General features: G+C 44.8%; 1 long non-coding RNA gene across 1 annotated transcript in view; it reads left to right on the top strand.

Annotated features, from left to right (window-relative positions):
* Positions 1–11,729, top strand: part of LOC138296265 (uncharacterized) — an 84,109-nt gene extending 72,380 nt beyond the window's left edge. The window contains exon 3 of the long non-coding RNA XR_011203801.1: positions 11,621–11,729. This is a non-coding gene — a long non-coding RNA (uncharacterized lncRNA). The remainder of the gene's footprint in view (positions 1–11,620) is intronic.
* Positions 11,730–12,695: the final 966 nt, after the last annotated feature.

Raw genomic sequence — 12,695 nt, 5'->3', positions numbered from 1 at the left:
CAGAGTCCACATTCATATGGAAAAAACAGCAACAGCTGGGATTGTTAAACAGACAGCTTGTTCATCCACAGTGTGGTGCTTTCCATAACGGGGTGTAGCACAGAGATCAAAACTCCACACAGCCCAGCCATCAGAGCTCTGTTTGCAGTCCCAGGTCTGACTGAATCAGTGAGTCCTGAGGAGCATACATCACATGCCCCAACACACACACTTCAGATGACGTGTGACCTGAATACGGGACCATTCTTACTTTTTTACATTGACTGCAATTCAGCAAACATCTTTAACCGATCTCCAATTATCATACCAGCTTCTAATCTATTCATAAAACTTATAGAGTGCACTATTACAATAGAGGGATTCCTAGGAAAAAGATGGGAAAAAAAAGAAAGCAGAACTAATAAATAGTGCAGGGGAATATCCAAGTGTTTAAGGTCTAACAAAAAAACATGATAAGGTTGAAGGCTAACAGTGGGGGTAGAATATTGCAATGTTTTGCCCCAGAGGAACAAATACAAAGCAATGCACTTGCACCCTTCATGTGGTCAGAGGGCTCTTCAGATTAAGCTGAAATTAATGAAGAGTATGAAAGAATTATAAGAAATGATAATTCATTGAGGATAGAGTGGGAAAGATTAAAACAGCTAAATAAGGTAGACCTAAGAGTTTTGAAAAGAATATAATTTTGAGTAGGCAGAGAATGGAAAGTATACAAATGATAAAAACAGAGGATTGGAGAGGCTGTCCATGTATCATTCTGAGCCATTTCAAGTTGGGAGACAATGTAATGTGAAACGACTGAATAGAAGAAAACCCAGTATGCATATTGTAAGAAATACCTTTGGGAAAGGAAAGAGACTTGTCAAGGAAATAGCCTGTATATTTGATACACTTGTAAAGGGCTTGGAAAGTTCAGTGGGCCACCAATAAGGGGACCAGAATGAGTTAGAGCACCCTGTGATGAGCTGCTCACTCTTCTCGGAACTGAGCTTTGTGTTTGCTTTCATTGAGGATGCAAACCTAGAGCTAAAAGCAGGAAAGTTTGACTGAGCAAAGCTGGAGTTGCAAACTAGGCCAATAATGATTGGGGTGTCATCTATATACATCATCGGAGCTAGGCCCAAAGATTAAACAAGGACAGCTAGCAGAGTTCCAATTGTCAAGCTAGATCCCTGTGGCATTTGGCAGCTAAGTGCTTTGAAGGGAGAAATGCTAATTGGCTGAGTGTGTTGAATAAGAATTGAGAGACTTTTCAAGATTAGAGAAGCAATTAGCTAAAGAAGAGGTGAAAGCCTCTGTGATTATTTTAGTTCAAGATCTAAGAAGACCAACTTGGGGGGAAGTTTTTTGCCTAACTGTGTGAGACTCAGGATGAGAACTGAAATGAGGGGACCCAAAACTGGTCTCATCAGGTGAGGGTCTGAGAAAAGACAAAACTTAATAAAATTGTTAGAAGTGGAAATAGAATCTAAGATATGTGTAGCAAATGGGTCAGAGTTTGTCCAAGTAAGTCCAAGGATCTGTGAGAATTTAGGTAGTGAGGCCATACCACACTTCTGGAGATGATCAATCCAAATATTGAGGATTTTTGTAAAAAGAAATATGACACAAGGAGCCAAATATTTGACCAAATGGAAGCCACACTTGTTGTCTATGCCTAGAGAGTGGTAAGCTAAGATGCTGCTATTCAGCATATATACTTTTCCAAAGTGATTCTGTCCGGGAACCAATTAGTTTTGAAAAAAGGGTTTCTGAAATCGGAAAAGAAGGAGAGCACCAGGAATCCCTCTCACAATTTCCGCATTGACCATCCAACACATTAAGAGAAGCGCATTGTATTAGCCAAGGCAAACAATGGATCACAAAGGTGTGTTCCACATTGTGGAAAATGGCACAGTCCATGTGAAAATGAAGGTGAGGTCCCAATACAACACATAAACAACATGTATGAACTCAAAGGAATAGCTTATGTAATATTCTGTAAATAGACAATAAGTGTGCACTTCTTATTTTTCCCATAAGCAGTCCATATACATCAACCTAAAAAATCAATATCAAGGACAGAGCAGGTTAGAGTTAAATACAGAAAAGAAGAATGTCAGCATGTACCAGTCTAGAGACTCTTGTCTTAATGCAAGCTTTAGCCACAGTCAACCACATGTAATTTATGATAGGATTAAATTAATATGCCTGTATCTCCTGTAAACACAACAAGGGATTTGTATTTCAAGCAATCTGTAATAAATGTATCTGAGTCTATTGGTGTCAAAAATATCTTACCTGGGATTTGTGGTTGCTGAGAAAGTACAGTTTAATGCCCAGAAATCTCAAGGACAACGCAGGTTAGAGTTAAATACAGAAAAGAAGAATGTCAGCAAACCTTGTGGAGTTAGCTAAGGTATGCTTCACAGATAAAGGTCAATCTAGACAATTGCTACATCCCAGCCATCATAGTCCGGGGGTGGTTGAGGTAAGTATTTTATGAGAAAGTGGGACTGTTATGGCAATATCTTGCTAAGACCCTTAACGCACATAGATTTCAGTTTCAAACATGGTATCAGCTGAATCTAGTATAAGGTCAGTAATTTCTGGTAGAATTTGTATTAAGAAATCAAGAGGTTATTATTATGACAAATACAGTAAGGTAGGGGAGTTATAGGAGAGAATTACCTCTTTGTGAATATGGCTGTACATACTATACAGCAGGCACGTTTAAATTATTTGAAGGAGGAAGGATAGAACCTACCACTGAGGTGTCAAGAGGAACTGATGTAGCAGGATCAGAGGTTTGGGCTTCTGAGACTATTGGTCCTCCCTGTCCTCAGTGGCTACTGAGGAAGAAAGAAAAAATAAAAGAGAAGATGAGTAAATTCTACAAATAAGCAATGGAAAAATTATGATAATACAGTGCAATATATCTAAGTTAAAATAATGCATAGACTGTAGATACTCTCAACACAAGAAAAAGAAAAGATATAAATACAATTACAAGTTTTAGATGCAACGGTATATTTAGGATATAGGTGGTCATTATGAACATGGTGGGTTGGCCCGCAATGCCGGAGTTGGCGGGTGAAACTGCCAGCCGGCATGGCGGGCCAACCTGCCACATAATGAAAACGGTGAGGGCCGCTGTCAGCAGCCCTCACTCACCACCAGGCTTCCTCCGTTAGGCAGCCTGGCGGCGGGTGGAAACATCATCAGACAGAGCAGCCGTGCTACCCCTCGGATAATGTTTCAGAATCCTCGAGCCTTTCCCTGGTGGATTTCCCCGCCAGGGAAAGGCTGGCGGAGGGGGTACCCCGGGGAACCACTGGGGGCCCCCATACTGCCCATGCACTTTGCATGGGCAGTGCAGGGGCCCCGGTGCAGTGCCCCGTCACGCAGGTCACTGCCCGATTTTCTGGCAGTGATCTGCGCGACGGGTGCAGCTGCACCCGCCGCACAGAGGCATTGGCGGCGACGCCATGTCGAGCCACGGTCAATGTCCCGGCCAGGCCTTCCTGTGGGCCGGCGGGCGGAAACAATGGTTCCACCTGCCGGCCTAGAGGAAGGTTCATTATTTGGCTGGCGGGGATCTGAGGACGCTGGCGGTCAGTGTTTTGACGGCCATTATGAACACGGCGATTGTTACCGCCGTGTTCATATTGAGGGCCATAGTGTGATGCTGCCTTTGTGGGCCAGCGAAGAGCCAAAATATTTTTTGCCTTCCATTTCTGAGACTGAAATTGATTCACAGATGATGGTGATGATTCACAGAGGCACTCCAGCATGTACCAGTCTAGAGACTCTTGTCTTTATGCAAGCTTTAGCCACAGTAAACCACATGTAATTTATGATTGGATTAAACTAATATGCCTGTATCTTCTAGAAATACAACAAGTGATTTGTATTTCAAGAAATCTGTAATAAATGTATCTGAGTTTATTGGTGTCAAGAAATATCTTACCTTGGATTTTTGGTTGCTGAGAAAGTACAGTTCAATGCCCAGAAATCTAAGTCAACTTGTAGATGTAACTGCATGGCGATTAGTCACTTTGAGTTCTGGCCTGCGATCTGCTGAAGTGAAGGGCTGATTCAGTTTGATGATCTCTATTCAGTAGTGATTTTAGAACAATGTAGCGACATTACCATCTTGATTGCTTGTACTTAGCTACACAGTGAGAAATATATCCCAGACAATCAGGCAAAACTGGTTTTTGTTATCAGGGACTCAGATTATCATCCCCTATGTTACATACCTCCATGTTAAGTAGTCACTAGAATCATTGCTGTTAGAAATGGGGTCTCTGGTTGGCAGTCACTTTGTACTCTGTCCAACTAGGGAACCTCACTGTAGTCAGGGTAAGGGAGATACATACCTAGGATAACCCCTGCTTGCCCTCTTGGTAGCTTGGCAGAAGCAGTCAGGCTTATCTCAGAGGCAATGTGTAAAGTATTTGTAACAAAACACACAGTAACACAGTGAAAACACCATAAACGGACTCAGTACCAGTTTAGAAAAATAGCCAATATTAATCTAAATCAAACAAGACCAAAACAAAAAAAAACAACATACACAAGCAAAGATATGAATTTCTAAAGTAAAATGAGTCTTAATCCATAAAAAACAATGGATGTGTTGTTTTAGCATAAAGTACCTGGTATGCGTCAAAAATAAAGCCACACTAGCGAGCGTGCATCAGAAAGTCAAGCAGCGTCGATTCCTTACTCGCAGGTGAGATCGTGCGGTGATTATTTCGACGCTGGGCAAGCAAATGGGCAGTACTCCTCCAGCTCTTCAGCTCTTCTCCTTGGCGGAAGTTCCTCTTGATCCAGAAGTATTCTAAAAGTCCGGGGTTTTGGGTTCATTACTTATACTCATTTCTGCCTTTGAAGTAGGCAAACTTAAAAAGAAAGTCTCTGTTGTACACAAGATTCTGCCTTGCCCAGGTCTGGCCCCAGACACATACCAAGGGTTTGGAGACTCCATTGTGTGAGGACAGGCACAGCCCTCTCAGGTATAAGTGTCAACTCCTCCCTCCCCACTATAGCCCAGGAGACTCATCAGGAAATGCAGGACACACCTCAGCTGCCTTTGTGTTACTGTCTACAGGGAATTCACAAACAGTCCAACTGTCAGTCTGACCTAGGGATATATTCAGCAGGCAGGCAGAGGCACAGAATGGTTAAGCAAGACAATGCCCACTTTCTAAAAGTGACATTTTCAAACTTACAATCTGAAAACCAACTTCACCAAAAGTTGAGTTCAGAGACCGCAAACTCCATATCTCTATCTTCTCCAATGGAAAACTGCACTTAAAAGATATTTAAAGACAATCCCCATGATACCCTATGGGAGAGATAGGCCTTGCAATAGTGAAAAATGTATTTAGCAGTATTTCACTATCAGGACATGTAAAACACACTAGTACATGTCCTACCTTTTAAATACAATGCATGGGGGTTGCTTTGTTGCCTTGGGCCCCCTTTACATGTAGTAAAAGAGAAGGTTTAGGCCTGGCAAATGGGTACACTTGCTAGATCGATCTGGCAATTACACACTGCTCACACAGACACTGCTGTGTCTGGTCTGAGACATGTTTACAGGGCTACTCATGTGGGTGGCACAATCAGTGCTGCAGGCACACTAGTAGCATTTGATTTACAGGCTCTGGACACCTCTAGTGCACTTTACTAGGGACTTAATATTAAATCAAATATGCCAGTCATGGATAAACCAATCGCTAATACAAATTAGACAGAGAGCATATGCACTTTAGCACTGGTAGCAGTGATTAAGTGTCCAGAGTCCTAAAGCCAACAAAAACAGGTCAGAAATAATAGGAGGACGGAAGTAAAATGTTTGGGGATGACCCTGCAAAAAGGGCCAGGTCCAACACATCCCAATAAAATCCATCTGTGTCCTATTAAAAGGCCCTTCTGACGTTCCTATCTGACTCAATGTGACTGCAGTTCTTTTTTCAACATTGTTCTGTTGACACACAACACACTTGTGACATAATGCCTCAGCCATCAATCTGAATTTCGAATTGAACCAGGTCTGACTGAACAACCTCACCATTGCACCTCTACCAATATGAGCTGGATCATGGAAATGTCTAGCCATGAGAGATAACAAGCTATTTGGTAACACTGTTCGCCCATCCATTGAAACCCAAATATTGTCAACTCTTTTGACACTACCTGATCTAAATCAACTCTGTTGTTCCTCATCATACACTTCAGACACTTACTCTTGAAGCCTTTTCATCTCATCCCAGGTATCAGCTGTTGTCCACAAGATGTTAAAGGTAGTCTCATCCATTCAATCATTTGTGAATTCACCATCAAATGTAAAAACATTATGAGCGCAATACATGACAACCTCGTCGGCGTACCTATTGCCCAAATTCACATGATCACCTCCAGAACAATGGGCAGGGAACTTCACCACTGCTGCTTGTTCAGGCAGTTGTAGTGCATTGAGGGGGTTTCTCACTGCTCAGAGATCCAGAGGAATTAATTAACCCTTACTCAGACTGCAGTTTTCCAAACTCATGAACAACACCAAAGCCGTATTGACTATTGGTAAAGACTGGTAAGAGCAATCGACTTGGCCACTTGGACAGAGAATATTACTTGAAGCCAGGAAGCTTAAACAACTCCAGAAAGGGAACACACAGCATAGGCTGCTCTTACGTTTCCTCCACTGACTCTCAAACATGAAACATCAACATAAAGAACAAAATCGGATTCAGGTAATGGTTAATCTCGTATATCGAGTCTCAGCTTGGTGCACACTTCAGTAACATCAAGACAATTGTGGTTCCCCTCACAATCTTATTGGTTCCCTTACCCACTATTGGCGACAGAGTAGCAGGATTCAGAATCCCGCAACATTTTATTATCAGGCTCTCTGCCTAAAATTTTCAGCCCGTGTCTCCCTTGACCTATTGGCCATTGCCCTCAGCTCCACATTATGCCACTTTTCTTTCGGGTGGGGTGATGTAAGCCTGGCCTCGAGAGTACTTCAATTTTTTCTCCCTGAAAAAAACTGGGATGAAGCCGCTGAAGGTATTATAATCATTATTGCATCTTCAAGTAAGGACTTCAGTGGTTTGCACATACCCTAACCTCAACATCCTGATGCGTGCATGTCACTTTCCTTGTTTGCACCAGTCCGGTTCATGTAATGCTGATCAATGTTAGCTTAGGTGCCACTTCAGGTGTAAGTAGTATAACCCCAAATAAGAAAGGAATTTTGCCCTACTTTATCTTTACATGTCATTGGTGGATATGAATTGGAACTCTCAAGGCAACTCATAGCAGCTGTTTAGTTCAGACTGCTGTCTCCCTCCCACCACCACATGCCCCTTTTTTACTCTCCAGGGGTCAACAGTCAGGGCATCTCTGGTGCCCATCCCATGCTGTATCTTCCCTTTTGACACCGAGTACTAAATCCTGAAGTGCATGATTGCTTCTTTCGACCTTAAGGAGCCATAAACTGTGGCAGTTACTTTCTTAATAACAGCCAAATTGAAAGCACATGTGAAACACTTAATTTTAAGGTGCACACTATGCTAGTAGTTAATATAAACTAACATTTATTATCAATCCATCTGAACGTCAGCGACTACCATTTTACAGCAACTGATGCACAGCACAATGGCACTCACACAGTTGATCACTGCTAAACACTTTTATGACCGGCTGAGAGATGAAACAGGTACATGCATTTTGAGCAGTTTATTTTGGAAATATCTAAATTTCAAATTCTCTTACCTGAGGTGCATAAACAGCGAGTGCAGTTTCATTCTTTTAACATTAACCCTGTTCTTGTTTGGTTCATCACAGGGTAGGGTGGGGTTAACTGTGATTAATGTGTATCCCTCGTTGCTGAAGAGCTGAACTCCACAGTGCCCCATAATAACTTTGTGGGTGTGGGAGGTCCTTCAGGAAGAAATGCAACGGCTTTGCCCAGCTGATGATATCACAAGCCTCAAGGTTGTGAGCTTGGCAAATCTAGGATTGTTGGCACATACTCATAGTGCATGATTTGTGCCTGCCATAACCCTGACTTGAGAGCACTAACTGGAGTCAATGTCTGCTTAGCAGCCTAGTCAGTAAACTGCTCTGCCTCCTTGTAGCTCCACCGGCAAGTAGAGCCCTTACGTTCCTCTGTCAGGAGTTTGAGGCCCTCCTCCACCCGCAGGCTTCTGCCTGCGTCTCATCCCTGGGGTGTAGTGGGAGAGCTCTGCTCCTCTGCTAGGCTGCCCTCTGCCTCTCTTCTCTTATTTCCTCTTTTGCCTCTTTTCACTCTCTGTGTACTGTTCCTTTTGCTACCTGTGTCTATTTCTCTCTTCTGCGATTTCTCCCCTCACTCTGCTCTCTCTCTCTCTCCACTCTTGCTCCCCCCTCTCTCTCTCCTGCCGCTACTGCCCCTGTGGCCCCACCTCTCCTCTCTCTCACACTCTAACCTCGCCTCTGCTGCCCCGCCCCCTTTTTTTACGCTGTTTCTCACTCCCGCCTCCCAGCTGTCCTGTCCTCCTCCCTCCCTACTTAATGGCGGCCGCTGTGTGGTAGGATGAGAATCATCACTGACCTAGTCAGTGAACAGCTCTGCCTCCTCGTAGCTCCACGGGCAAGTAGAGCCCTTTGTTCCTCTGAACTCTGACCTCTGTCAGGAGTTCGAGGCCCTCATACAATCACAGGCTTCTGCCTGTGCCTCATCCCTGGTGTCTAGCGGGAGAGCTCTGCTCCTCTGCTAGGCTGCCCTCTGACGCTCTTCTCTTATTTCCTCTTTTGCCTTTTTTAACTCTCTGTATGCTGTTCCTCTTGCTTTTTGCACCTATTTTCCTCTTCTATATTTTATCCCCTCACTCTGCTCTTTCTCTCCCCACTCTCGCTCCCCACCTCTCTCCCCTGCCGCCTGCTCCACTCCTCTCTCTCGTGCGCTATCCCCGCCGCTGCTGCCCTCGTGGCCCGCCCCATTTTCCCTCTCCCGCCTCCCAGCTGTCCTCTCCTCCCCACCTCTCTACTTAATGGGGGCCACTGTGCGGCCGCGCTGCTGGTGCATCAAAGGCAAGGCCATCTGCACCCATCTGCGACCAGTGCCAGGACCCCTGGACCTCCCACCCACCACCACTACACTCCAGCACTCAGCCCAGGACACAACAACAACTGCAAGAAGGCATCTCCAAGCAAAACAAATGGACCCTTCACCTGTCGCCACTGCAGATTCACCAGTCTCCGTCACTCAAGCCCACCCCTGAGGACCCACAAAGCAGATCACAGCCTCAGATGCATCCTGATCTACACTCGCTCCATCCACAGGCACGCCATCAAACTCTGGAACCTCATCAGCACCACATCCATGAACGTCGCATTCCTCACAGAAACATGGCTTAACCCCTCCTTGGCTCCTGACATCGCCTGACATCGCCATCCCAGACAACTGCAAGTTCATCCGCAGACACCACACGAACCGCCCCGGGGGAGGCATCGCCCTCATCCACAAAGAGTCCCTACGCCTGTCCACCAGCACCGAAGACTCCGCAACCAACATGGAACTCCTCCACTTCCAGGTTAGAACCAACCCTAACACCACTCTGCGGGGCACCCTCATCTACAGGCCGCCGTGCCCCCCCATTCTGTGCCATGATCGAAAACCTCGCCAACCTCAGACTCAAGCAACTCGTCACCACGCCCACCCACTCAGCCGGTCCCACTCTGGACCCCATTTTCTCCCCCAGCAACCATGTCTCCGTCATCCACACCACCGAACTCCAATGGACCGACCCCCTCTGCATTCATTTCACCTTCAACAAACCCATCGGTCGACACCACACTGTCCAACTTTCCCGCAGAAATTGGAACAAAGTCACTGAAGCCCAGCTCACTGCCAGCCTCAACGGAACACCCCCCGAAGCCGACGACGACACCAACACCGCCACACACAACCTCCATGCATGGATCACCGACTGCGCCAACACCCTCACCCCGCTTGAGACGCCCCACCACAGAAGCACAGCTAAGAAAGCAAACAGGTTCACCCCTGGCTCAAAGAATCAGAACAGGTCTGCAGATGTCTGGAGAGGAAGTGGCTCACCGACAAGACCCCTGCAAATCACAAAAACTTCAAGAACACCATCAAACATCACCACCAGCTCATTAGGACCACCAAGAGACTGGCCCTGCAACAACACATCAATAAAAATGCCCACAACAGCAAGGAACTTTTTTCCATCATCAAAGAGTTCACCAACTCCCTGACACCCCCCCAAGCATCACCACCGACCTACCCTCCTCCGCTGGAACATCATCACCAACACAGAGACCCGCAACATCGTGGCAACCATCCACTGAGGAGCTCCCCCCGAACCCTGCCCTTACCACATCTTCCACAGAGCCAGCAACATCATCACACCCAAACTCCGGCATACCATCAACCGCTCCTTCGAATCTGCCACCTTCCCAGAGAGTTGGAAACACTCCGAGATCAAGCCTCTACTGAAGAAACCCACCGCCGACCCGACAGCCCTATTGAACTACCAGCCCATCTCCTTGCTCCCCTTTCCGGCCAAAGTCATCGAGAAGGCAGTCATCAAACAACTCACCACCTCCCTGGAAATCAACAACATCCTGGACCCCTCTCAGTCAGGATTCAGAAGCAGACAAGACCATAGAGGTTTTTGGTAAAGTAGCTCATCCAGGAAAGTAAACACTAGGAAACCAAAAAATATATATAGAGCTACTATTGAACAACACTCAAAGGATGTATATAGAAAACCGCAAAGATATAAGTATAGTCAATATATATTTAAAATGTATGACAAACACTCATTATCTCACAAATCCCAACTTAGGATGTGCAAGATGGCACTATATTTCTATTAGTGCAGTGAATTAGACAATATATCATTAGATCAATCTTATATTTCATTGATATGTTTATTATATATTATCACAAGTGACATTAATAAATCAAACACAATACCATCCAAGGAATAGCTAAAGGCAATGCAAAACAATACAAACCAATATAGCACCCCACGTGAGATTATAAACAGCCATAACACCTAATGAGAGGAATACCAAAACGTGCATTGGCTGTTGGGTTCTGACAGCCTGCTGTATTGATTTTATTAACACTGTTCTATCATATTGTGTGTTCTCTACTATATAGAATCAGTGAATCTATTGTAATCTATTTTTTATGTGTATATATGTATTTGTTTCAGGGATGAATTTCATATTAGAATTTATATCATATATAGGTTTTTAGGATTGTAGGGTTGAGTCTGGTTTAACTGAGTATGAATGAGGTATAAGTGTTATGGCTGTTATAGCAGCGCTTGGGCTTGACAGCTGAGGAGGCACTATAAGGCATCACTTTGCATTTCAGTGCAGTGATGCGGACCACCACACCGAAAAGCATTAGTCTAATAGCTGATGCAGGAGAATCTACTTTTTTAAAACAAAGATACAATAACCTTACAATGCTATCTTTGGATTGTTGGCTTGCGCTAGCATGAGACCTAGCCCCGTCGCAGTACAATTGTTATTTCTCCATCCATTGTCATTAGATATTATATTGATACCCATATTAACCTAGTCCACTAAACATGCCTATCTTTAGTTCTGAGCTGGGCTTCCCAGAGGAGTGTAAGGAGCGAGTGATGATACCTACCCAAGCAGAGATGGATGCTGTTCAGCTCCCGTTAGGGCAGCAGGATTACTGTGCCCACCACCTAATGAAGAGAGACAACTGGCCAAACTTTCTAGCATGCAAACATTAGTGGCATGCTAGGGATTATTGCGAGCACCAAGACTTTATCATGGAGAAGAAGGAGTATGAACAGGAGCAAAAGCTACTTACAAGGAACAACAGGCTTGAGGAAAAGGCAACTGAAGCACAGGAAGCGTGAGCAGCTGCACAACCCTGTCTCATTAAGTGTGACTACTACTGAACTCATGTAATTACATTTAATTAAACTAAACAACATTCTCCTCCTTTGGAATAGAGACAGCAATGTAGATATTTCATTTGGTGAGATTGTCAGATTGGACAGAGTGAACATGCATTATGTTCAGATTGTGAAATTATACGGTGTGAACATGCAATATCACATTGTGTAAAGATGCACTATATACTGCATTGCCATGCTAGATAGGACATTAAGCGGGACAGCAAAAACATTAAAAAAAATACACCATTTAGCCACAGGAGGACGACCAACACTTTTTGATGTACTGCCATCCTCAAAAAATGTATGTAGTCGTAATGTCCTGGTTATCCTGATAATTTTGAAATAACTGAACTACATACCCCATAGTGCTTCACCACCCTGCATTCCACCGGGTCTGCCGCCTCATGTGAAGGCAGACCCGGTCACAACACAAGGCGGCAACAAGTCTTGCCACCTTCCCTCATGATGAATCGGACAAGTACTTTCACTGCTTGGTTCCGCCTCCTCTCTTCCTGCCATTTCCACCACAGCTCTGGTAAGTTTGCCATCCTCCCAGATCGAGCCCTCTAGTCTGCCTGCCCAATAGCATCCCACTCCTTGCATGTGAAACACTACCCTATCATTGAGCCTCTCATCCAATGACAGAGTGAGGCTTGAAATGCAGGTCGGGATGACAGGGTCTGGTCAGTTACATTGATGGGACACTTCTCCTCATGGACGGTAAACTCCGCAACATGGTGCTTT

Source organism: Pleurodeles waltl, chromosome 1_2, assembly GCF_031143425.1.
Source record: "Pleurodeles waltl isolate 20211129_DDA chromosome 1_2, aPleWal1.hap1.20221129, whole genome shotgun sequence".
Classification (NCBI taxonomy): domain Eukaryota; kingdom Metazoa; phylum Chordata; class Amphibia; order Caudata; family Salamandridae; genus Pleurodeles; species Pleurodeles waltl.
The sequence above is the reverse complement of the archived record's forward strand: the minus strand, read 5'-3'. Positions and strand labels throughout refer to the sequence as shown.